The 25,521-nt window shown below is 36.1% G+C and overlaps 1 protein-coding gene and 1 long non-coding RNA gene across 2 annotated transcripts in view; both read right to left on the bottom strand.

The window, feature by feature from the left end:
* LOC138701826 (uncharacterized) overlaps nucleotides 1–25,521 on the bottom strand; it is a 58,731-nt gene that overhangs the window by 18,027 nt on the left and 15,183 nt on the right. The window lies entirely within an intron of this gene.
* LOC138701827 (uncharacterized) lies at nucleotides 5,004–23,698 on the bottom strand. Its single transcript, XR_011332699.1, has 3 exons — nucleotides 23,177–23,698; nucleotides 18,670–18,746; nucleotides 5,004–8,408 (listed from the first exon to the last, which is right to left on the bottom strand). It is a non-coding gene; the product is annotated as an uncharacterized lncRNA (long non-coding RNA).

Here is a 25,521-nt window from a genome sequence, read left to right as displayed (position 1 = left end):
TTCCTCAACCCAATACGAGCAAATGCTGGGTAACGTTCGGTGTTGGACCCCGGATTCACTTCACCGGCATTATCACCTTCATATCTTTCAGACGCTAAATAACTTGAGATGTTGATATAGCGTAGTAAAATAACCCAATTAAAAAAAATTATGAGCAGCTCTCGAGTGTTGCAAGTTTATCTGAATAAATTTAATGGACATGTTAAAATCTGCATTAGCTACTGCCATAATTATTATTCCACATATATCTTCTCAATACTTCTTACAGACTCGGACAATCCTTGTTCAGAGATGAGTGCTTTTCGCTAACCCTGGAGGTTGTATTAAATCTATTATACGTTACACAAATTATATTATAGGCATTTGATAGAGCTTTGCAATCTTTCAGTTTGTGGGAGCCTGTGCATAAAGGACAGGTGTCTTCCCATTTGCTCTGTGACAACACTTGCTGCATTTGAAGCATTGAATTGGTACTAGATAATCTCCTACTGAGCATAAATACCAACCAACTCTCAGTTTCTTTTGCAGTAGCATTCTCCTCGTTTCTGAACTTACTTCTCTAACCAGTTTGGTAATCTTCTTTTTATTGTGGAACAAGAATTTAGGCTTTATCAATGTTTCTTCTAAGTTCAGCTCAGCATTTTGTGAGCAGATGATTCTGACAGCATCATCTTTAGATATATCGTGAGAGAAGTTGTGTATTATAATGTTAGGGTTTGTCAGTTTAGAAATGCTTGCTTCCAGGTATTATCCGCACTTTTAATTTATTTTGTTATTTTTTTATCGAAAGCTCCTCTTTGCTTTCACTTTCAATTATGACCCTTCCATCTCTTAATTCCTTTATCGAGCAGATACCAACCTTCATCTCTGTTGGGTTAATCTGTCCGTTTTATCTTCTTTTGATTGCTTGAGAGATCTCATTTACTTTCGACTTCACAAACAGCTTAAATGTCTTAGGTTGTTACCCTTGCAAGTTGCTGCAAAGAACATCTGAGTAGAGCTTTCTTTCTCATCTCACAGACTGTGCCTCATTACAGACGACGACTTAGGAGAACTTCCATGGATGTCATAAAGGGCACAGCCTGTATTATTCTTACTAATTATTTCCTCTCATCTTCTATGCCTTGGATAGTGGTTTGCGTCTGTAATACCTTGCCTCCAAATCATACATTTTCTTGTCTTTAACTTCCATATCATTCCTTATTGCTATTGCCTTCCTAAAGGCACTCACAGCTTACAAAATATCCTTCCAATCATTCCTTAGTTTTCTGCTTTTTTTCAGTTACTTTCACTAGTAAAGTCAAAGCATTTTCCACTTCATCGTCCTGATCGTCTGGCATCTTATGTATTTATATTGTTAATGACATGTACCACACTAATGAAGTATCTTGCAATACACTCCGCAAATGTTGACGTTATCCTTCTTCAGCCTAATGCACTACCAACATTATCCACTCACACACCTCAAAAGTGCATCGTTGTGTTCGTGCACTTCATTACTTGTGGAGAGGGAGGGGGAGAGGAAGAGGGAGATTTTTATCTTTATTTTATTGCATGTTCCATTATATCCATAGTAATACATACTGATTTTTTTGCATTGCCATTAAATCTATCTTAATTTACTGTCGTACCAATGGCTAAATGTTACTTTGTAGTTTATAATTGTACTATTTTCTTTTAATTCCTTATATTATAGTTTCCTACAATATAATCACATATAATTGACTGATAATAAGCTAATATTTGTTTACATTGATATTAAATTAATATAGTAATTTCTTGGTTTAATATTATTTACTTCAGCATTCTGATATATCTAATCTTAAACTCAATTTGGCATTGCTCTTGACTGTTTCTTCTGGCTTGTCTTGATCACAGAGGTTGGAAATTGATATTGTTAACAAACTTAAGAAAGTCCTTCTTGTGAGCATTCACCATTGAAGTGTTTGATACTTGCCATTTTCCATCCTCTGAATTTCATTTTGAAGTCGTGGTAGGATTGCACCTTTGTATGTAATTTTTAAGTTACGTGCTGCAATCCCCAGCTGATTTTTGCTGATTTAGACAGAGAGTGAATTAATTTGCTGCATCTTGTTGTTACATAATCAATGTGTGCATTGAAATTGAATCTTGAATCTAATCCTAAATATTTAACTTGGTTGACTTTTTCTATTTCTTTATTATTTAGAAATATACATAGTTTCTTATAGTCTTGCCCTTTCTTTCTGGTTATTATCATTACTTTGGATTTTTCTTTGTTGAAGATCATTTTATTCTTCAAATATACATAGTTTCATTGATATTAAATTAATATAGACTATAGTCTTGCCCTTTCTTTCTGGTTATTATCATTACTTTGGATTTTTCTTTGTTGAAGATCATTTTATTCTTCTTTTACCAAGTTACAATCTTTTGTAATTCTAAATTGGCATAGTTTTCTATTTCCTCTGTGCTTTTGCCACTTGTTAATACAATGAGATCATCAACAAATGCAATTACTTTGGTATGATCTGAGTAGGGTAGGCTGAGGAGTGAGTCGTAATACAAGTTCCAGAAGAGGGGGCCACAACAGGATCCCTGAGAACATCCTTTGGTCATTTGTGTCTCCAATGTGATATTTTTGGTCATAGTTTTGCTGTTCTCTCACTGAAGTAACTTCTTGTTAGATTAAAAAAGTTCCTGAGGCACTTCAATTTTTTTAGTGTATTTAGAATTGCTGGCCACCACACGGTGTCAAAAGACCCTTTTATAGCCAGACTGACTAGCGCAATGTGTCCCCCCCCCCCCATTACAAAGTAATACTACATGTTTTAGTTTTCTTTTAGCTCTGTGTTCTAACTATTTAGAAATGTTTGTTAAATTTTTTTCCACTTTCGAATATGGTGGTAATTTATTAATTTCATGTTAATAATGTCTGATTTTTTTCCTTATTTACAAATATAAATTAGGTGTTATTTTTTTTTTATCTAATCCCATAAAGTAAAAGTAAAACTATAACATGTTTACATCAGTTACCATTTTGATATATACATATTTACAATACTTATATACAAATATAATTTTCAGTATTTTTTTACACTAAAACGCTAATTCTGCAGACTTCAAGAAAAATTATAAAATATTTACAATATCCTACTTAGGAGTTACATTTATAAGACATTGTTTTATTTGATAATTACAAGTAATATTACCGGTAATTGTTCAATTTTCATTTTTAGAAGTGTGTCTTTCTGTTTATTACATTTGCATCTGATCTGACTTGCAGTATTACTGCAATTTGCCAAAGTCTATCGATTTGATGCATCTCGAGAATGCATTTGTATGTTTTGCTGTGAGGTTACTATAGGTGGTTGGCCAATTCCCTCCTCTAGATATAATCTGATCCTTCAGAATTTTTCGTTGCCTTTTTAGTATTTTGCATATTTTGTGGATGAGATGATGCATAGTTTGTTCTCTCAGGCTGCAAGGGCACAAATGGATCATTTGTTAGTTTAAACCTATGAGGGTAAGCTTTTGTTTTTCCATGCCCTGTGACAACTGCTGTGTACTCTGGTGATATGGGAATTTTGAGTTTTAATCGTTCTATTGTTGGAAAGAATAATTTGCATGTGGCACCTTTCTCTGTGTTCTGCTATTGATTCTACCACTCTTCAAGACATTATTTCCTCAGCTCAGTGACAACAGATGTCATGGTGTCCTGTTATAGACTTCGGTAGTTCACTATCTTCAGCTGCTTCTTTGGTAAGTGTGTCTGCCAGTTCGTTGCCTTCTATACCAATGTGTGCCTTTACCTATCCAAAGTGAATTGTCCAATTGAGGTCCTTAAGTTGGCGAATTTTCCTTCGGATTTCTTCTATCAATAGGTTATGTATAAAATTGTTTTTTAGTGAGGTGAGCATCACTTTGCTGTCAGTGTGAATGGCTACTGTTTTGTTGTTGTTAGTACTGTTGGGGAGAAATTGTAGTTGTTCTAGGGACTTTAAAATGGCTATAGCCTCGGCTTGATTGTTGAGCAATAATGATTTAGCTGAGCCCTATCCAATGCGGCGCCCACAATATCTTTTTATGGTGCCTTGCAATGACATTTCAAATTGCCAATTTTAAATTTTAATTGATATTTTAAAGCAAAATATTTTTAAGCATTTGAATAAAGGTTTAAGTTTAGAGTTACACATTAAATGTTTTTTGCCATTCCTTACATATTCCTTTATTTCTATGATACTTAATACTTAGTGGCTTTTAAGGAACCTGGAGGTTCATTGCCACCCTCACATAAGCCCGCCATTGGTCCCTATCCTGAGCAAGATTAATCCATTCTCTATCATCATATACCACCTCCCTCAAATCCATTTTAATATTATCTTCCCATCTACGTCTCGGCCTCCCTAAAGGTCTTTTTCCATCCGGCCTCCCAACTAACACTATATGCATTTCTGGATTCGCCCATACGTGCTACATGCCCTGCCCATCTCAAACATCTGGATTTAATGTTCCTAATTATGTCAGGAGAAGAATACAATGCATACAGTTCTTTGTTGTGTAACTTTCTCCATTCTCCTGTAACTTCATCCCTTTTAGCCCCAAATATTTTCCTTAGAACCTTATTCTCAAACACCCTTAACCTATGTTCCTCTCTCAAAGTGAGAGTCCAAGTTTCACAACCATAAACAACAACCAGTAATATAAGTGCTTTATAAATTCTAACTTTCAGATTTCTTATTTGAAGGATTCGTAACAAGCTGTTTTTTACGGTGATGGGTTGTTAGTCCTTTGCCCAACCCCCAAGCTGGAGGACCACCCCTCATCGGCTGTCCGCGACTGCTTATTCAATATACTCACAGCTACCCTCCATATCTGGAGGCTCTCTCCTCGATCCGCAACCTGAGGATGTGCCATGCCGTGGTGATAGGGACCCACAATACATGGTTTATTTATTTGTATGATACCGATATATATTTCATCTTAAAAGTGCCAATCTCAAGCCCAGGAAATTTGTTCCAGCAGTATTTTTATTCCATTTATTTCTTGACATTCACATTATTGCAGTGCCATAAACTTTCTACCATAACAGAGATTTGCCAAGACGACAATGGAAAACTCAATGTGCACATTTCCTCAAAGCTTTTTAGTCCCAACAAAGCAGTGTTGCAAACAATAAACAAAAGATCTATAACTATCGGAAAACAGTTTTGATTTCCAAATTCCTTGCTCCCAGCCGAACATTCAGTATTACTTGTGAGTTTGTGAAGTACATTGTGATTGCTAATTCAATATTATTGTTTTGTGTTGGGATAAATCGAATATTTAATGTGTTATCAGTGTTTTTATTACTGTTTAAATTGTTCAGTTATTAATAAGTAATATTTTAAACATCACTCTTCTTAATATGGCTAAAAGACAAAGAAATTATAGCTTTAACAGTGAATGGGAGAACCAGTATAGTTCTATTGAAAGCAAAGAAAAACCTGTGTGTTTATTATGTAATGCTAGTATGTCTGTTCCTTAAAAAAAGTAATGTAGAGCAACATTTTTTGGCTAATCACAAAATCTTTAACAGTGAATTTCCCGTGAATTTTGAACTAAGAAAACAAAGTGAAAGACCTAAAATCTAAATTAACAATGTGTGTTTACGAGACCTGTTCAGCAAACCTGTAATGTGACTACAAGGCCTGTTCAGCAAACCCATAATGTGACAATAACTTCTTATAAATTCTGCTACGTCTTAGCTAAAAGGAAAATAAAAACTTTCAGTGATAGGGAAGTAGTAAAAGAAGCAATGATAAATGCCATCGAATCTCTGTTCGATTGTCACAAAGATAAATCTGCACTTATGTCTTCCATCAAAGGACTTCAGTTGTCTCACCAAACTGTTGTTAGGCGGGTTGAACAGATTTCTAATAATTTGGAATCTCATTTACATCAGGATTTGCAATCGTGTGAATATTTTTCACTCCAGTTTGATGAAAGTACTGATATGTCTGACATTGCTGACAATTTTTTTTTTTTCTATGATTTAACAGTAAAGGAAGCGTTTGTCAAACTATTACCTCTTCATGAAATACCAGGGGAGAAGACACATTTAATGTGGTCCTTAAGTACAGTAAAACCTCTATTATCCATGGTAATCAGGGGGTGGACTGGATGGTTAATCGAAGAAATTGGATAATCTGTACTATAAAATATTTTCATAAATTAAGTGGACAACACAGCCTCATAATTTCCTCCGTGGTGTTGTGTTTAACATGCTATATAGTTAATAAAAAATTCACTCTAAGTCCGGTTGTCAACAATGGGTTTATAAGGGCCAAGTAATTTCCTTGCATTAATTCTTTGCGGAAAGATAGGAATAGTAGAGGTTTCCTGTTGTAGATTTACAGACTTTATACATTTTATCCTTGTTTTTAATTAAATCGCGGATATTTGTAACACTAATCTCGTATTCTGATGCGAGATGTGCCGCAGTTTCTCTTTTCCCAAACAGATCAATTATTTGTATTTTTATTTCGATACTTAGAAAAAACACTTCTGACATCCGTGGAAGATATTTTGCATAGAAATTATTAAGCATGGCCACTGGAACAATAGAATAAGGACTTGCTATAAATTTTGCAGAAGTTCTTGGGACCATTTCTTTGAAAGCAGGTAGTGACTATTTTACAATTTGGGCAAAACACTTTCAAGTAGGCCTATTGATAACTGTTCCTATTGCCGGGAGTAGTAATATGTAAGGATAAAGGCTTATAATAACAGAATCTAGAAAAGAATAGGTACTAATATAAGGTATAGTATCATATAGGCTACTGTACTTTTTCCACAGCAAAGAAAGAAAGAAAAGAATGAGAGAAAGACAGTCGGATAATCCGCTGATCGGTTAATAGGGTGACGGATAATCGGGGTTCAACTGTATGTCAAAGACAGTAACTTGCCACTTTCAAAGCTTGTTGCTATAGCAACAGATGGGACGCCATCTATGACTGGTATAAATAATGGATTTCTATCTCTTTTTGTAAGGATGAATCATTTCCGAAATTTCTTTCTTATCATTGTATTATCCACCAGGAAGTTTTATCTGCAAAGGTTCTGAAGTTTGATCATGTCATGAAAGTTGTAACTCATGTGGTGAATTACATCAGATCATCTTTTACTCATCATCGATTGTTCAGAAATAATTTGAATATATCAGATGCTAAGTATGGTGATGTAATTCTTCATGCACACGTAAGGTGGTTTAGTAGGGTGAAAACACTGGAACGGTTCTGCTGTCTGCGGGAGGAGATAAGAGACTTTTTTAAATCATCTCCCGGGCACTGTTATCACGAACTTGATATATCATGGCTAATAGATTTAGCATTCTTGGCAGATATCACCTCAAAATTAAATCTCGAATTGCAAGGAGAAAGATCATTATATTTCAGGTATGGTAAGTGTTGTTAATACATTTGAAAATAAACTAAAGTTATGGATTGCCCATTTAAATAGAAATTAGCCTTCACACTTTCCAAATTTCAAATCTATGGCATTGTAGTAATGGTTGAACCCTCACGCTAATGTCCTGGTAGTTTGGTTGTCGTGCGACAAATAGTGGCAGCAGACAGTCTGCTAAAATGGGATCTGACATAGAGGTGCGTAAGAAACAGAACAAAAACACAGCGGATGCGAGCAGAGTAAGGCCCTGGGTAGTGTGTTTTAACAGTGACGAAACTGACAGTTCTTTTGTATAGGCGGGGTGTGATTGTTTTGGATGCCCTGAGCCTGGAGAAACTGTGAATTCTGAATGCTACAAGCTGACGGTGGCTAAATTGAAAGTCTGAATTTCCAGAGTCAGGCCAGAGAAGAAAATCTTTCACTTGAAACACTGTAAGGCCAGGCCCCATACCAGTTTCGTGACCACCCAGCACATTGCAAAATTTGGCTGAACTGTCCTACCACATCCATCATATAGTCAGGATTTAGCGCCTTCAAACTTCCATCACTTTGAGCCTATGAAAGATAGACTACGTGGGCCACATTTTATAAACAAAGATGCTGTCCTCGCAACTGTAAAAAAAGAGGCTTGTCTCTGGTGGTTCAAATTTTTATGAGCACTGCATACATGCTCTCGTTCATTGCTGGCAAAAATATACAATGTATGGTGGTGGCTATATGGAGAAATAACTGTGTAGCTGAAATCTTGCTCTATTTAATTGTGTTATTGTGCTCTTTATAACTGTTGTAGTTTCCGTGAAAATAAATAGGCAGTATTACTTTCGGAATGACCCTCATAGCATCGACTCCTGCGACTGCATAATTAAGGCATGTTGTGTATTTCATCTGCGTGGTTCCAGTGTATTCAGTACGAGCTCTCCATCTACCTTCTCTTGTAATATATTGATGAGCATTATCAAATAAACTTCTTGACATATCACCTTCTGAAAAAAATAAAAGGAAAAATGTAAGAGTTGTTAATGTCTTGGTTCAGATATATATTACTTGAATAAATTCAAAGTCTGTACCCAGAAGACATAGTGTGACACTTTTATAATCTCTGTGAACTACATTCACATCCTGGCCTGTGTCTGCATGTGCGTATAGACACTGTGAGATTTTTGGACCCTGTCTTTGACTTAAATAATCTTACGATGAACAACCGAGATTTATAAATAGAGTCAACTCCTGACAATTTCACAACAACTGGGTTCTTTTTTTTTAAGTAGGTTATTTTACGATGCTGTATCAACATCTTAGGTTATTTAGCATCTGAATGAGACGAAGGTGATAATGCCGGTGAAATGAGTCCGAGGTCCAGCACCAAAAGTTACCTAGCATTTGCTCAAATTGGGTTGAGGGAAAACTCCGGAAAAAACCTCAACCAGGTAACTTATTCCGACCAGGATTCGAACCTGGTCACCTGGTTTCGTGGTCAGATGCGCTACCATTACTCCACAGATGTGGACAAACAGGCTTCTACAGCATCTTAAAGAAGTGAATCTATTGCAGATAAGAGGAGTCAAAGGCCATCCATCAGTTTTAACGAAAGCTAAACTGGAAGAAGTGAAGAGGACTCTACAGCATTCTCTTTAAAAAATCTTAAGGAAGTTACCAGTTCAGAAAAGGATATCATATAGAAGTGCTCTTATGACATCTACATGCCTATTGTATTCAGTGTGTTCAGGCATTGAAGCAGTAGCTTAATTGAGAAAGCATGGGCTCCCTTTAAAAATTTCCATTGGGCCCCCCCTTCTGATATCCGCCCACGTCCAAAGCAGTGGTGGCTGATTGACTGAGGCAAGTGAGGCCCGGCCTCAGTCACTTGGCTTAACTGAAATCAAATTTTGTGTTTTTATATAATGTATTAGTTATTTGAATGAAGCATATATCGTTGTAGAAGCATTTGAAAACTTTGATGTATATAGGCCTGTTTTGCAGTAAAATTTGTTCCTGAGGCCGGGATCGCTCGTGCCGGGTCTGGCTTGTGATGTATATAGACCTGTTTTGCAGTAAAATTTGTTCCTGAGGCCAGGATTGCTCGTGCCGGGTCTGGCTTGTGATGTATATAGACCTGTTTTGCAGTAAAATTTGTTCCTGATGCCAGAATCGTTCATGCCGGGGTCTGGCTTAATGCATTTCATGTCCTTTCGCGGGCTTTGAGTTTACGCTTAAAATGTTGTAGCTGAGGCACAATTCGTCTGGCCTGGTCAGGTTTCACTCATCCCATCCATGAGCCGGCCTCAAGGGTAGAGTGGGGTGGGAATAGCAGTGGTGACTTGTCTTGCTAACTAGGCCATAAATAACAAAATTCCAGCTCTTTGGCAGGCAGAAACCCACTCGATTCTCTCTCCTTGTGTCTCAATTTATGATATAAGCGAGGGTGTTCTACTATTGTACTTCGTAGTACAGTAGTGAATCTGGGCCAATGTTGTTATGTATTTTGGGAAAATATAAACAGAAACAAATGAGAGAAATAATGCTGGTGCAGTTAATTCATTGTTAGAGTGTCCTTTTTCGAGAAAAAATAATACTAAAAGAAAGGAATTTTTAAATAAAGAGAGAGACTACCGAGATACCTATGACATCGCTGATAATTTTTCTGACACATAATCTTAAAACGCGAGTTTCTATTGCATCCTGGTATGGGCAACATAAATGATTATGTGGTAATGTGATGCAAAATAAACTTCTCTTGGCCTTGTTTGTTGCTGTCAAAGAAAAAAAAATAAAAAGAAAAGAAAGAAAGGGGAATTTCAACACATAATATGGGATGCTTCATCACACTGAAACAATCACTGAAACTCAGAGCATAACAGCTTATTTGGTGAGTGAAATTATTATTTTTCATCGATAGTAATAAGAATAGACTAATAATAGTAATAATAATAACAATAATAATAATAGTAATAATAACAATAATAATAATAATAACAATAATAATACAGTAATAATGATATTAATAATATAATAATAATTAATATCATAAACAAACATTTCCTATCGGAGGCACTTAAACTAGTTGCATCTGGCCTCACCAAGGATTTTGATCACCGGCCGCTACTGGTCCAAAGTAGTTGTATTGCTGTGTTAACAATGTATCTTTAGCGACTATACATGTCATATTATTTCAGTGGTGAATTTTTGTTCAGATAGCATTTTTGTCAAACTCATCAGCTGTATCCACAGCCTTCACATGCAGCTTTTTCTTTTTTGACGCTTTTGTGCAATTAATTATATTGTACTCACGAATCATTCGGTAAATAGAAGTTTTGCATATTCTCTTGGAATATGCAGTTTTATTTGTGATGTCCGAAATCGGTGCGGTTGGATTTAAATTCTGTTCTGCTTTATACTCGTATGTATTTAATATCATAATATTTTTCTGAGCTACTCAAAGCTGTTCATTTGAGTCTTTTTTAGACGGGCTTAAACAAGTATTTGCACACTCTGTAGGCTTATAGCGTGTAACACTGAATTGCCGAAAATATAATACAGTATAAATATTACAACTAGCAAAGTAACAACGAATAAGTAACACAATACTTAGCCTAAAAAAAAAGAACACTACATGTATGTGCACACTTGCAAAGTGACGTTTATAATGAAGGGAAGGCAGTGGTATTGTACATTCATTGGTCAGAAATGTTAAAGAAGGACCTTATCTCTTGTTACTTTTGGTTGCTCGACTGTCCTGAGTGCTGCCCAGTACCGTACTACACGTGCCCTCTAGCATTCTTACCATGAGTTGACAGACCATACTCTAAGTCTAATGCATAACAGACTACAGAAATCCATCTTTTTTCGATAGTCATAGAGATAGTAAAAGTGTGAGTGTACATAATATCCATAGAGACAATGCAGATATATTGACATTACCAAGCAATTGACATTAATTGAAACAAAAGTCACAAACACTTTTTTAACAATAATGAATAAAATTTAGATGCATATTTGTATATTCTGTAGTTTTTGCGCTAGAAAGGATATATTTCGTGGTTATTGACATTTCGCACAATGATCCAAATTTCGCTTTCCCTCCCCTCCTCAAACATGATATTTTAGATATCTAGAAGGGCAGATGTAATAATGAAAGTACTTGTGGAAAATTTGGCGCGTATGACTATCACCAAAAAATACGATCCTTAACTATTTCTAAGGGAATGGAACTGGCTTAGTTTTCTCATGAGTGATGTCTTATTGGTGTCACTTAAGAGGTTCAAACCTGTCTTTGGACAGTTGACTAAACAACAACAACCATTTCTAATGATAGGCATCACATCACACTTTGTCTTCCGTTGTCATCTGTTTCAAAATTGTGGTTATTGGAATAAAAAAGGACATCATGCAAATTTAGTCTTTCAGGTAAAGCTCCCTGTAAAGCAGATTTGAATAATTTCGTCTCAACTTTTCCCTTTTATATCCACACAACTCGCGTGGGCTGACGAAACGCCAGAGACCCACATCGAGTGCACACAATCTCTGTGTGACTTGGAATTGTGGTTTTCTGTTAACGTACACAGTGACGTATATATTATGCAAATCTAGTCTTTCAGGTAAAGCTCCCTGTAAAGCAGATCAGTTATCAAATCTGAGACGGTGTCGGGTGGAGTTCCCGGGTAGCTCATTTGGCAGAGCGCTGGTACGTTCAACTAGAGGTCCCAGGATCGATACCCGGCCCTGGAACAATTTTTCCCTTGAAATTATTCAAAAAGGACATCTGTAATCATATTTTGAGATTGATTCTGATTTATAACATCTCCAAGACTGTGATTCCAGCTATTTCTATTGTGTTAGAAAGTAAGTGAATGTAAGGAGAAAATTAACAGGAATTATGTATTCCAACAAGCTTTATTACTATATTCGTTTTTATTTAGTATCTTTATTAATAAACAAGAATGACTGTGGTTACTTGTAAAACGAGAAGAAATTAATTTATTTAGCAATAATTTTTGTTTAGTCAAGACAGGTGTGAGCTTCACAAGTGATACCAAGACGGCACCACTTATGAGGCAACTAGGCCAGGAGATAATGAGATAGGATGGCCAGTTCCTTTCCTCCTCCATTGTAGGCTATACATCGCTGACTAGCTACATATTACACTAAACGACATTTCATACAAGTTGAGAGGATGCGAAGGCATTTCTTTCCCCTTCTACGTGCCCTGAGTCCGTCGGTAACAGAGCGGTAGCTGTTACCTCTTATACCTACACCCCCCAAGTTGTACACACAAGAAAATAAAATATTAAATAAAGTACATAAGTGGATATAAAATACATGACACAGATGTTTGACAATTACTTGTTTCAGTATATTGTTCTTACAATATTTTCAACTAATAATTAATTAAATTAAGGAATGTTAGTTTGTATTATGAAGTCTTGGGGGAGCGACACAGTGCAGATTGTCCCAGTGTGTATGCTTAGAGTAGCAACTAGCGGTGAAGAAAACATATTTATCTTCTGCTGTCAGTAGCTTTTTAATGTGCCAGTTGATATAAACAACAATAAAATGAAATACAAACGCTTAGTATATATTTTCGAAATATAGATTACTGTTAAACGTTTTCAATAATAAGAATTTTCACTATGTTCAAAGTCAATTAGTCGAACGTTAGTAAGATAGACAGTAGCATCTTCCCCTTCACGGATGGTAAAGAGTGTGAGTAGAGGGGAAAGCCTATCAACCAAACTGAAATGGGGATTAGTCACACTTCAGATGCATACAAACAATAATTGTTCTTCCTCTGACACATCATCTAATGCAGCATTTCTCAAACTATGGTCCGCGGACCACCTGTGGTCCTCGAGGTCTGCCCTTGTGGTCCTTCAAAAAAGACAGAAGAAAAAATAAAATTCAAACAAATTGCGTATCACTCTATAGCTGAAAATCTCAGAGTTTGGAAATGGCACATGACAATCGTCTTTCACTTTCTCCCACAGTACTGACATTTTTATGAAATTTATTACCCTATCAGTCTACTGACTTCCCACTCTACTCTCAACAACAAAAGAGGGATTTAAAGCACTATGAATGTGGCGTTTCCCCTGCACATCTGGCGCCATGCCCGTAACCCAGCCAGGGACCACCCAAATTCATAACAGAGGACCGAACCTTTTCATGTATGTATGACTTTCTTAATAGTTTTGCCGACACCCAGTCTGCACATTGAAATGGTCACGTACTGTATGTCGTACACCAATAATACAACTCTGAGGTCACAATTTGAAACTTATTTTCCAAGTAAATACGGCGAATTTTCATGAGTTATGATCACTTTCATTGCGATATTGAAACTAACAAAATTTCTTTGAGTGAAAGAGAACAGATAATTGAACTTTCGAATGACACTGGACTTAAAATGAAATTCGAAGCGGAAGGTATGGTTAATTTCTGGACCTCATCAAAGTGAAAAGAGAATATAGTGAAGTATACAATGGTGCTTCAGAGATTATAATTCAGTTTGCTACTACGTATCTGTGTGAGAAAGGGTTTTCATCACTAACTCTAATAAAAACAAAGTAGGCTACCGAAATCGACTCGATGTACTGTATGTGACAATCTCCAACTTAAGCTTACCAGCATATATCCAAATATATAACAACTGTGCAAGAATCGGCAGGCTAATCCATCTCATTAATGTGTGTATTAATATTTATTTTCTTTTGTTAATAAGCTAAAGATTATCCAAACTCTGATAGCCTTGAATTATTAAAGAAACAAAGATGAATTTTCTTCTATTAACATTAGCTTAATTACAGTAGTTAATACTAATATAAAATTAATTTAATTTAATTTTTCTTAATTAATTCTATTTTAAAATATAAGTATACTGATATTAAAATATGCTACAAAAATTAAAAGTTTGCTTTCGAAGGCAACAAGAGTAAGGTGGTCCGCGGAACTGTTCTGACTTAAAAAAGTGGTCCCCACTTCAAAAAAGTTTGAGAAACGTTGATCTAGTGCGTTGTACTGCTGCTGCTGCCACCGCTACCGCCGCCACCACCACCACCACCACTATCACTACCACTACCACTACTACTACTACTACTACTACTACTACAGAAGATTAGCAATAATTATAGACATTATATTGAAATATTTTCTTTTTAATTTGCATTACATTAAAAATAATTTCGCGAAATGTTAAATTATTGCATGTTGATGCACTTTGAATAAAATAAAACACATAGCCTTTTTATGAAAAATTGAGTCAGTGCTATGTATATTTCGCTTGAATTGCAGTAAATACCTGCCTCCCTTCTTTTATTGATATGCTTAAACGAAAAAGTTCATGTTTCAATTTGTTAAATTGTAGGCTTCATCATATCCTGGTTTCAAATGTAGATGTACAAATTGTGAACGATCTGTATGGCAATCAGGACTACTGGTAGTATCTGATATTCGAAACAATTTGCCTTGACATGTAACAGTTTGAATGGTGTACAGCACGAGGAAAAAGAGCTGCCTGCTGAACACCCCTCCCTTAAAATTTAAAATGATGTTTCCATCACTGCAACTATTTCCATTCTGCAAATACAAATTTTGATTTTGATACCTCTCCATTTAATTCACTCGATATATAGTCAGTTGTATATTCCTGTGCGGGAACTCAATGGTGAATAAAGAGTATATGTGTATATCAAATGACATCAACCAACAGTATTTAATGATTTGATTGTTTCCCACAGTTTTTATAAACTTTTGATATGTACAGTAAAACTTCTGTAATGCAAGCAATTCCTCTAGTCCTGAAAGATAGACTAAACATTATAGTTTTGTTTTGTTTATTGCGGAATCTCCCCAACACTGAAACAGTAACATTTCAGGTCTTTATCAGAAACTACTTACACAAGGCGAGAAAAAATGTATATTATATTAAAAACTGATGTACTGAATTTTGGTACTCTCTTTCTTTTGCCATTTGGTTTTAGACTCCGTGTCAGTGAGTTCTCATAAGTAGTTTCATATCGTAAGAAAACAGAGAACAAAGTACAGCAAAGTATAGTGTCTACTCCGATATTTTATTAAGAGAAACGGGAGTTAGGAAAGTTGTCAATGATATTCCTTTTGATAGTGACGCTGGCCACGACTCTAATGGGTTTTCTCAGAAATTCGCATGAGAGATTAGGAAACCAAGAAATAACAAATTGTTGTTTTACTACGCAATCACTGGGAGTGCTGAGTTTCATTGTGTCAATAGCTAATAGATAAGAGGCAGAGAAAGGGGAGGGGAAATAAGTTTCCAATTCGTGGAAAAATGTCAGTTCAAACTTTACAGTATGCCCCACTCAAAGATTTTAAGTATGTAAATATTTAGTTTAGTGATGTGTAATGTAATAATGTGTCTTACCTACATACATCATCCAATGTTACTGAGCTATGCTCGTATACAACTACCTATGTAGTAATCTTATACTGTATGTTATTAACAATTTTTTTTAAGACTTAACGTAATTTTATGTAATGCAGAAACTTGTCCAATTTTGAAAATGAATTCAGACCCTTGTGATTTCGCTTTAAACAAGCTTCACTATACCAACATATTTTACGTACTTTTAAGATATTGTTCCAAATTTTAGAGTAACTTAAGCAGCAGTGGGAAAGATACAGTGGAATTTCCTTTTTTAAATAAAGATTCCTTGACTGATCATCTGCAAACAGCCAAAATATCTTTCTGATTTTCTTTCTTCTTGTATATTGAAATAGATAGATTATGGTGTACATTTTTTATGGTTTCATAGAATGAGTTATGCATAACTTCTTTGTATGGTTTGAAGTGCTCCTATGTAATTAAATATTGTTATGGGTTTAGTTTAATTTTATTTTTATTTTTAAGTTGTGTTTCTGAATTAAGATTTCATAACTCTAGTGCAGTGATGTCAATCAGAGCGTATATGCGCTACGAGAACGCTTGCGCTACTGGAGCACGCAGAGCGCGCCAGCTACGAATACGAGCTGCAGTGAGGGTTGTACAATGTACAGTTGGCATTAATCATGCACCAGCGAAGAGATCGTATAACAAGTTCCAGGTCGAATGGGCACTAGAGTTCCTATGCAAGGAACAGGAAGGAGATATACAGTGCTTAATATGTGGTAAACATACGATTAATAAGAAAAGCAGCATACAGCGACATTATTCAACATACCACGAACAAACATACAGATATATCGAGGGGGAAGAACGATTAAAATTATTACATACATTACAGACTACCGTAAGTGCAAATATCTAGATTATTTACTATGTATCAATTAATTTATTATTTCTTTATTGAGGGTCCTTACAGGGAGTTATCCCCAATTACAAGCACACCAACATAAAGAAATACAAACAACAAGTTAAAAACAAATGATTCATAAACATGTGCTGTAAACACAAAGTTTACAAAAGTTCAGTGTATATACTAATGTGATAAACTTCTAATTTCCAAATACGTAAACTGAATTGACAGATGTATAGGGCTACATAAAAAAAAAATAAAGTACAGTTATTAAAGAGGTATTCAATTGAAGACAGCCTGTAGGCCTAAATAAATAGTGTTCAAATTTAATGTATGGGCTATTCCATCTCAAATCGACAGAAATATAGAGAAAATTGACCTTGCATTTTTTAAATACAATGAAACTTTTTCTGTCCGTTGACAACTGTGATACAATGCTTTGTGCAAAGTTTGAGGCATCAGAACTTAATAGTGTTTAAATTAAAAATATTTTAATTTATCGTATTTTCACAAAATTAGCAACTTTAAACTGTTGTGGCTCCGAAACCCTTTCACCCAATGATCAAAATCATGGTTTATTTTGATGCTGAGAAATTAAAGTTTATATTGACATGTAAACAGTTTTTCTTACTTTTTATGGAAATAGAGGAATTTAGATTTTTCTTCATTAAGACGCCTTTGCCCACGAAAAAATATTTTTAAATTATATGGTTAGATTCCGCATTGAAAGTACAAATAAACATATTTTTTACTAGTGCACCGTTGAAAAGAAAGTATTGAAAATATCAAGTAAAGAAAATAAATAGTACGCGCGTGAACTAACCAGCTGACTGTGAGACGGGACCTAGCAGAGACAAGCAAGGCCAGGAGACAAAACATGCGATGTTTCATCTAATAGCGCATAGCTGGGCTAGCTTTATCACAAGTTTTCATAAACACAGGAGTAAAGTGACGCCCAACGCTCGCTTATCTCCAGTGCGTGCGGTATATACTGCTCAGTTCAAGTCTAGGCGTGCGAAAATAATTCACTTTGTCCGCCCCTGTGTCTTGCTCTTATCTGTGTTTACGGCATCCCACTCCAGCACTTAAGCACGGGAAGGAATCGAACGTCCGTTATGCGCTCTTTCTTTGACATCACTGCTCTAGTGCATTAAATAAGTGCCTCTAATTTAAGGATTTTATGCTATTAAATCCAATACTTCTGCCTGTTACGGCCCCATACATGCTAACTATGCAAACATAAATGTACGGGCAAAAAGTATCAAGGCTTTTTGCCTTGAGATAAGTCATCAGACTTTTAGGATTGCTTGAAATTTTTCTACTGTAGCTCTTTCCAAATTAAGCAGCAGAAAAAGTAAGCATAGAAACAAACAATACTGCGAGCGTCTGGTCGAGATTTCATTGTTACGTTTTGCTGTTTTCTTTAGGGAAATGGTGGCTAGCTATGAAAGTTCAGATTTAAGGAACTATTCTCATGCATTTCCCTCAGAATTTATAGAAATGAGTAAATATTTTTCATTGAAAATCAAGTAAGTTTTAATAATACTTATAACAGGACAACTATACATAATACTACTTAAAAATGGCGCTTGGAATCACTTAGAAATGAAGAATAGTATTTCTCGAGTGATCACATTTCTCTATGGAAAATACCCTTACGTCTTCTTGGTGAACTACGTGGCTAACGAGAAAGACAGGCTATGGTGCTACGTCACATTCTTAGTCATAACATGGCCGACATTGAACAAGTTTATATATAAATGCACATTTAACATGGGCTTAATATAGCAATTCCTTTGCTTTTTTAGAACTTTGAATATGTAATTATATTAGGCGATTGTCAAGATGGTCATGACTAGACCATTATAACCACATGACTCCGATTCGTGCTGAATCCTGTCTTTCCTGTTAGCCACAGGTGAACTATAAGTGTACGAGGTAAGGCCGAGCATGTATGGGCACTCATTCAATTCAGACATACCTCTCACAGATGCCTGTACAGACCACTGCCTGCTGGATCGCATCTTATAGCTGCTTATACTGCCTGCTCAATCAGCACTGAAAAAAATTATTTTGCTGCTAGGTGGCAAGTAGTATCCACCACTATTAACATTATTAGTATAAGCAAAGTACCCTAAAATAAAAGTTGTTACAACGTCCTTAAGTATCAGAAGAGACGAGGGGCTTAGGAAAATGATGGACCAGATTGTCCGAGTCCTTCTGCAGTGCTTAATATGTAGTAATATTTATTTATTTACTAGAGCTTCCTCAAATTAGAGGCTGCCATTAGACGAAGCATACAAAACAATACAAGAACAAATAGATGATGAAGGATAACAGAGTAAAAAAATGGTAAATAAGTACACAAACAAACAAACAAACAAACAATGGCGGTTTACAGAATAAAAAAAGTTAGAAGTAAAGAAGCAATGAAAGCTAATAAGAAAAAGAAAAATGATAATGGTGCGCAGTTTTTTCAGTACATTGAATTAGAGTCCATATAGATGGTTCCGTAAAAGTTTGACTGACTCTCTAATTATGAGGAGGGCCAGTTCATTAAAAAAAGATTTGTGCAGTTCTAGGGTCTTACAGAATTGAGAAGAGAAGTTAGGTATCGTTCCTCTTGCTCCAACATCAATCCCGTAACACTGATATCGTGAAGTTGGTATTTGTCTTTATAATATGGGATGGTTGGAACGTAGATTGCTCATTTCTCCTCATGTACGTCTTTAGGTTGTCCTTTATACATTTCAAACCTGATGGTGGGGTCGATTATCATACCCTGAGACAGGGATTCACTAATGGTGATTATGTCAATTCGTCTGTTACTGCCATTGTCGGCAGTTCCGTGGACTTCTTCGTAGACAGTAGTTTTTGGTAGTCAATGAACTTGCTCTATTGGGCAATTATACGAGGGTCAGTCAAATGAAAACGAGAAATAATTTTTTTCTCCACAGAGAAATTTTATTTCTCAAAATAATCTCTACCAGTGTTTAGGCACTTATCCCACCTACTCACCCAATTTTTGATACGTTGTTCATAAAAGTCTTTTGGCTGCTGGTGGCACCACTGCTGCACTGCCTCAATCACGTCACCATCCGTCGCAAACTGGCGCCCTTCCAGGTCACTTTTGAGCTTACCGAAAATCTGGAAGTTCAAGGTGACAAGTTTGGGCTGTAAGGGGGATGTTCGAGCACCTTCCAGCACAGGTCCTGAATGGTGTCCATGGTGTGCCGAGTTGTGTGTGGTTGTGCATTCTCGTGTAACAAAATGACACCTTCACGCAAACATCCAGGTTGCTCGTTTTTGACGGCACGATTCAATTCGGAATATTATGGATTTATTAATTTGTCCTACAAAATAATATCTGTAATATTGACAATTAATATTAGAGGAGAAAAATTCGCTCTGGCACTGGGGATCAAACCTGGGTCCTTGGTTCTACGTACCAAGCGCTCTGACCACTGAGCTATGCCAAATTCAATCCACAGCACCGGGTCGAATTCCTCTCCTTCAATGATTCCCTTTGTGGCCTTACTCCAAGTTAGGCATATATGTTGACATTTTATGTCCAATGTCAATTGCCATTATACTAGGGGGGGGGGGCACCGGAGCAAATTTTTCTCCTCTGATATTAATTGTCAATATTACAGATATTATTCTGTAGGACAAATTAATAAATCCATAATATTCTCACAGCTAGCAGTGTATATAATTGCGGAATCCCGGCCAAACAAGTCACTCAGCTGAGTGCGCTCCTAGTATAATGGCAGTTGACATTGGACATAAACATCAACATATATGCCTAACTTGGAGTAAGGCCACAAAGGGAAACAGTGAAGGAGAGGAATTCGATCCGGTGCTGTGGATTGAATTCGGCGTAGCTCAGTGGTCAGAGCGCTTGGTACGTAGAGCCAAGGACCTGGGTTTGATCCCCGGCGCCGGAGCAAATTTTTCTCCTCTAATATTAATTGTCAATTCGGAATATTGAGTGGAGGTGACAGATTCTCCTCTCTCCATGAAATGGCAGAGTAATGGACTCTCTGAGTCAAAAAACAGCATGAGCATCACCTTGCCTGTGGTTGTGATATTTCCGAACTTTTCTGGCCATGGTGATGTGTCGTGCTTCCACTGCATGCTGTGTCGCTTGCTCTGCGGTTCATAGTGCTTGCACCATGTTTCATCCACTGTCACAATATGTTCCAAGAAAGTCTCCCCGTATTCATAACGCATGAGATATTGCAAACTCAGTCCCATTTGGTGTTATTTCTGCTCACCTGTGAGACATTTTGGCACCCACTTTGTGCACACTTTAAGGTACTTCAATCAGTCGTGGATTATTGAGTATGCAGATCCATGACTGATATTCAGGTTCGTCACTTCGTCCACTGTACACCTCCGATCTGCCCAGATGAGATTGTCTGCTGCAACATTTTCTTCCGTGATGACTGTGTGGGACTGGCCAAGGCACGGTTTGTCCTCCAGTGATGTTCGCCTTTCTTGGTATCACTTTGTCCACTAATACACTCGAGTACCGATGTGCAGTCGTCCACGTACACCTTCTTCATGCGGCGATGAATTTCAATTGGTGAAACACCTTTGGCACCTAGAAACTGCACCACAATACACTGAGAGAACTTGGACGCTTCCATTACTGTGAACGTCATCTTTGTCTTGCTGCTGCACATGCAGGTTAGCCAACCTCGGACAATACAGCTCTCAATCAGTAGTATCAACTCCAAAACTTTCCCCCATGGTGACGCGTAACCTAATTGTTGGCAGCCGATTTCTCGTTTTCATTTGACTGACCCTGGTATAATTGAGAAAGCAACTGAATGAGGTTTTTTGCCAAACATTTTGAAAAAAGATGAAACCCTTGCTCAGTGTGCTGCCTGGTTTGTGTTTATGGAAGATGAAACAAGAGATTAGAAATAACCAAGAAGAACATTGTAATTGCTTTACAATATGTGATAACAACAAAGAAACTAGATGTTGAGACTTTCACGGAAGCAACACTAAAATCTCAAATCTCTGGAAGAGAATGGACTGGATACATCTAATCTTCTCAGTCAATTTTATGTTGGTGACAGTGTCATGAGCAGGAACTCAGGAGGTGTATCTATTCACATACAGAAAACATTAAATAGAAATATACCATATGTACACTGCTACAACCATCAATTCTATTTGGTTGTTGTGAGGACTGTATCTGAAATAACACGTTATTCGGCAGTTTTTTCACCAATAAATTATGCTGCACGAGTTTTTCCATCGTGGAAAAGTAGCGGCTTTACAGTATGTGCAGGGAATACGATATTCCTTATTTTGGAACAGCGATGGTTTGGTCATCTAGACATAACTGGTACACTATAAGGGTGTTGAATGCGTAAAGAAGAGTAACCACAATGATGAAGACACTGCCAATAGTAAAGAAATAAAAACTCCAATAGTGGCCTCAAATTTCGTTTGTCTTGTTTTGTGCAAAGGACTCTTGGGACTTCTGCATCCAGCTGATGCTGTCTTGCAGAACCGAAAAACTGGTTTACTCAATGCTATAGAACTTGTACAGTGTGTTAAGTCGTCATTGTATTCTCTGAGGAAATATTCAGAATTTGAATCAAGTGTCAAGAACTTCTGCCTCTTCCAAAAGGATCTGAAGATGGTGGGTCAAAGAGAAGACAAAGTGTGGATTGCCAATTTACACTCAAATGCGCAGCTTCAACAAACACAGCAGTTAAAGGATGTATTTTATGAAATTTTAGACATCATATCCCATGAGAATAAGCGATTTTCTGATAGTGAATAATGCCTGAGTGTGGAGGAATTTGACATAAAAATACTGAACAGTCTGGAAAAATTGGATAAGTGATTTTCAATTTCGTTTTATAATGTCAGCAATATTTAAGATTTTCACAAATCTCTTGGAAATTCGATGCAATGTACCAGTCACATAAACTATTAACTTCAATCCTGTTACAAAAGCAAAATCACATCAATATGTAATAGTCACTTTTCAAGTGGCCAAGAAATTTATGTCTTCAGACCCGAAGAAGATAAACTTGGAGTTCTCATTGCATATCATGATGCTTTTAAGGAAACACATGAACTGTTTGCATCAGTAGAAACATTTGGATGCAGCATTGCAATATGTGAATCAACATTTTCGACGCTCATATCAATTAACAGTATGCACAGACTTTTCATATCACACTAACAGATGACAGACCTACTGTTTCTAACACTTGAAAGATGACACACAAACTTTGAACGTGGAGAGAGTTTTAAAGGCATTTGGTGGTTTACTGGTAGTGTGAAGAGTGTAAAATATTAAATATTTTCTTTTTAGGTATTTTGTAAATATTTAAACACAGTAAATAATAATTATACCTAATGTAAAGTATAAAATAAGAATACAAATCAATAATAATAATAATAATAATAATAATAATATGCTTGTTTTATAGCATAGCTAATAGTTTTCGGCTTACATGTAAGAACACTAAAATATTTGCACCTCCTACAAAATAACTTGCTCTTCCTAGGAACTCGACCTGCTTCTCCTATATCAAATATTAACAAGTTTGTAGTCACACTTTTCCAAGCTGCACAAAAATAATATATTGTATTATAATAACAAATGTTGTTGTAATGGTTGTATGGTTTCTAATGCTCAGATTTCAAAGAATATGATCCAGCTTATATGCCAGTAAAGTGTATATTCCTTGCTCTTTGAGATACTGCATTTTATCGCTTGCTGAGTACACACCTGACAAACACATATATTTAATATCTCAAGATAAACAGTTAGGCACCTATGTCCTGTGTATACAACAAATAAAATAAATAGGACACCAGGAAAATGAGTCACTGTTACGTCACCAAGAAGATATCAGGGATGATCAACACATCATATCTTGCAGAGCCCTCACAGCAGAAGAAAACAACATATGCAAATATTGGAAAGCTACATTGCTAATAACTTCATTGATAGACGTGACTCAACATTAGAAACCAACCAACAATTCACTGGGCTTTTAAAATAATGCTCAAAAACCTATTACGTTCACATTCACTAACAACTATAGAATTCTAACTTAGGCTGACCAGATTTTTTTATGGTCCAGCAAGGGACATCAGCCATTTCAAGAAAAACCACAAATGTTTACCTAGTCACTCTCAATTGAAATGTTGCAGAAAATACATGTAACAGTAGATGCAATGATAGAACTTTGCACACTAATTTTGTAGAGTATCTTAACTTTTTTTTTTTTTTTTTTAAGGATCTGTTCATTCCCATATAGCTTCACATTAAGTTCTTCACTTGAGAAATTAATGTTTGTTTTCACTTGTAACAAAGCTTAATAGTTTCAACTTTCATTCTTGACTTTTCATCAGTCCAGATTGAGTTCATTGTGGAGAAAAGTCTTTCAACTGATGATTTACTGCCTGGAAGACACATGATTAATACATTTTGAGAAGATTTTCAAATGGAATGGATTTTTTTTTATGTTGAAAACATCATACCACTTTTTACCCGTTGGTTTGTCACAAAATTCCTCATTTTTTGAACTACTTACAAACTTTCGCAGATATGTTATCTCATCAAAAAGTTTGTCATTGTTAAGTGTGAGATTGTTACACTTTTCTTGAGGAAACTCTACAGCTGTTTCAATTTCATCTCTCCCTAGTAACTGTGAGGAGCAGACATTTGCAGGTGCCCAAATTATCAATGTGTTCGCACCAAGCATTCAAATAGGAAATTGCAGAGCTGAAAAAAGCATCAGAAATCATGTAGAAGTTATTTTTTATGAGTCCTTCCTCTTCAAGTTGGTTTAGCATAGGCTTTACTATGGCAGACACAAACTTCTCCTCCTTATGGTTCTGTAGTTTCATTCTAAGATCATTCATAATCTGTGCTAACTCAACTACATTCCTTTCATCAACTTCCAACATCTTTATTGTTTCATGAAACAGAATTAAGTTCGCATAGACAAAATGTAATCACAACTCAGTGCATGGATCTTTAAACATTTTCTTCAGAGTCGCTGATCAGTGGGCAGTTTTGCTGGGATAAGAAAAATGATTTTAGAACAGAATACATATTTAATATCCTATTGATAGCAGGCATAAGAGTCAGCCACCTGATAGAAACAGTCCTACAATCTTAGTATAGTCCTGAAAGTTGCAAAATTCCTTTAGTCTCTTTATCCTGACTGTGTAAATATGAAAATAACTGAATACTTTTGATACCATACTCTCTACATCAAATTGCTGTAAATTCACTGCTGTATGAATACTATTATAGACGATGTGTGCTACCCATCCAACACACAAGATGGATTTGCCTAAATAAGATTGAAGGGAAGTATTTTTTTTTATTGGGTTATTTTACGACGCTGTATCAACATATCTGGTTATTTAGCATCTGAATGAAATGAAGGTGATAATGCCAGTGAAGTGAGTCCGGGGTCCAGCACCGAAAGTTACCTAGCATTTGCTCGTATTGGGTTGAGGGAAAACCCCGGAAAAAACCTCAACCAGATAACTTGCCCTGACCGGGATTCGAACCCGGGCCACCTGTTGAAGGAAAGTAGGCTTATACACATTTTGTCCCTTTTTTTTCTTTTTAGGCCACCAAAGTTACTATTTGTATTATCAGCAGATAATGCCACACATGTAGATTATATTTCTGCATTACTTCCAGCACTTCTGTTGGAATAATACTGGATGTTTCACCTGACACACTTACAAAATGGATTAATTCCTTGTATAATGCGTTATATAACCTAACCATAAAGGGAAGTAACTTAATGTTATAATGATTGGATGTATC

The sequence above is a fragment of the Periplaneta americana genome, chromosome 6 (genome assembly GCF_040183065.1).
Source record: "Periplaneta americana isolate PAMFEO1 chromosome 6, P.americana_PAMFEO1_priV1, whole genome shotgun sequence".
NCBI lineage: Eukaryota > Metazoa > Arthropoda > Insecta > Blattodea > Blattidae > Periplaneta > Periplaneta americana.
The sequence above is the reverse complement of the archived record's forward strand: the minus strand, read 5'-3'. Positions and strand labels throughout refer to the sequence as shown.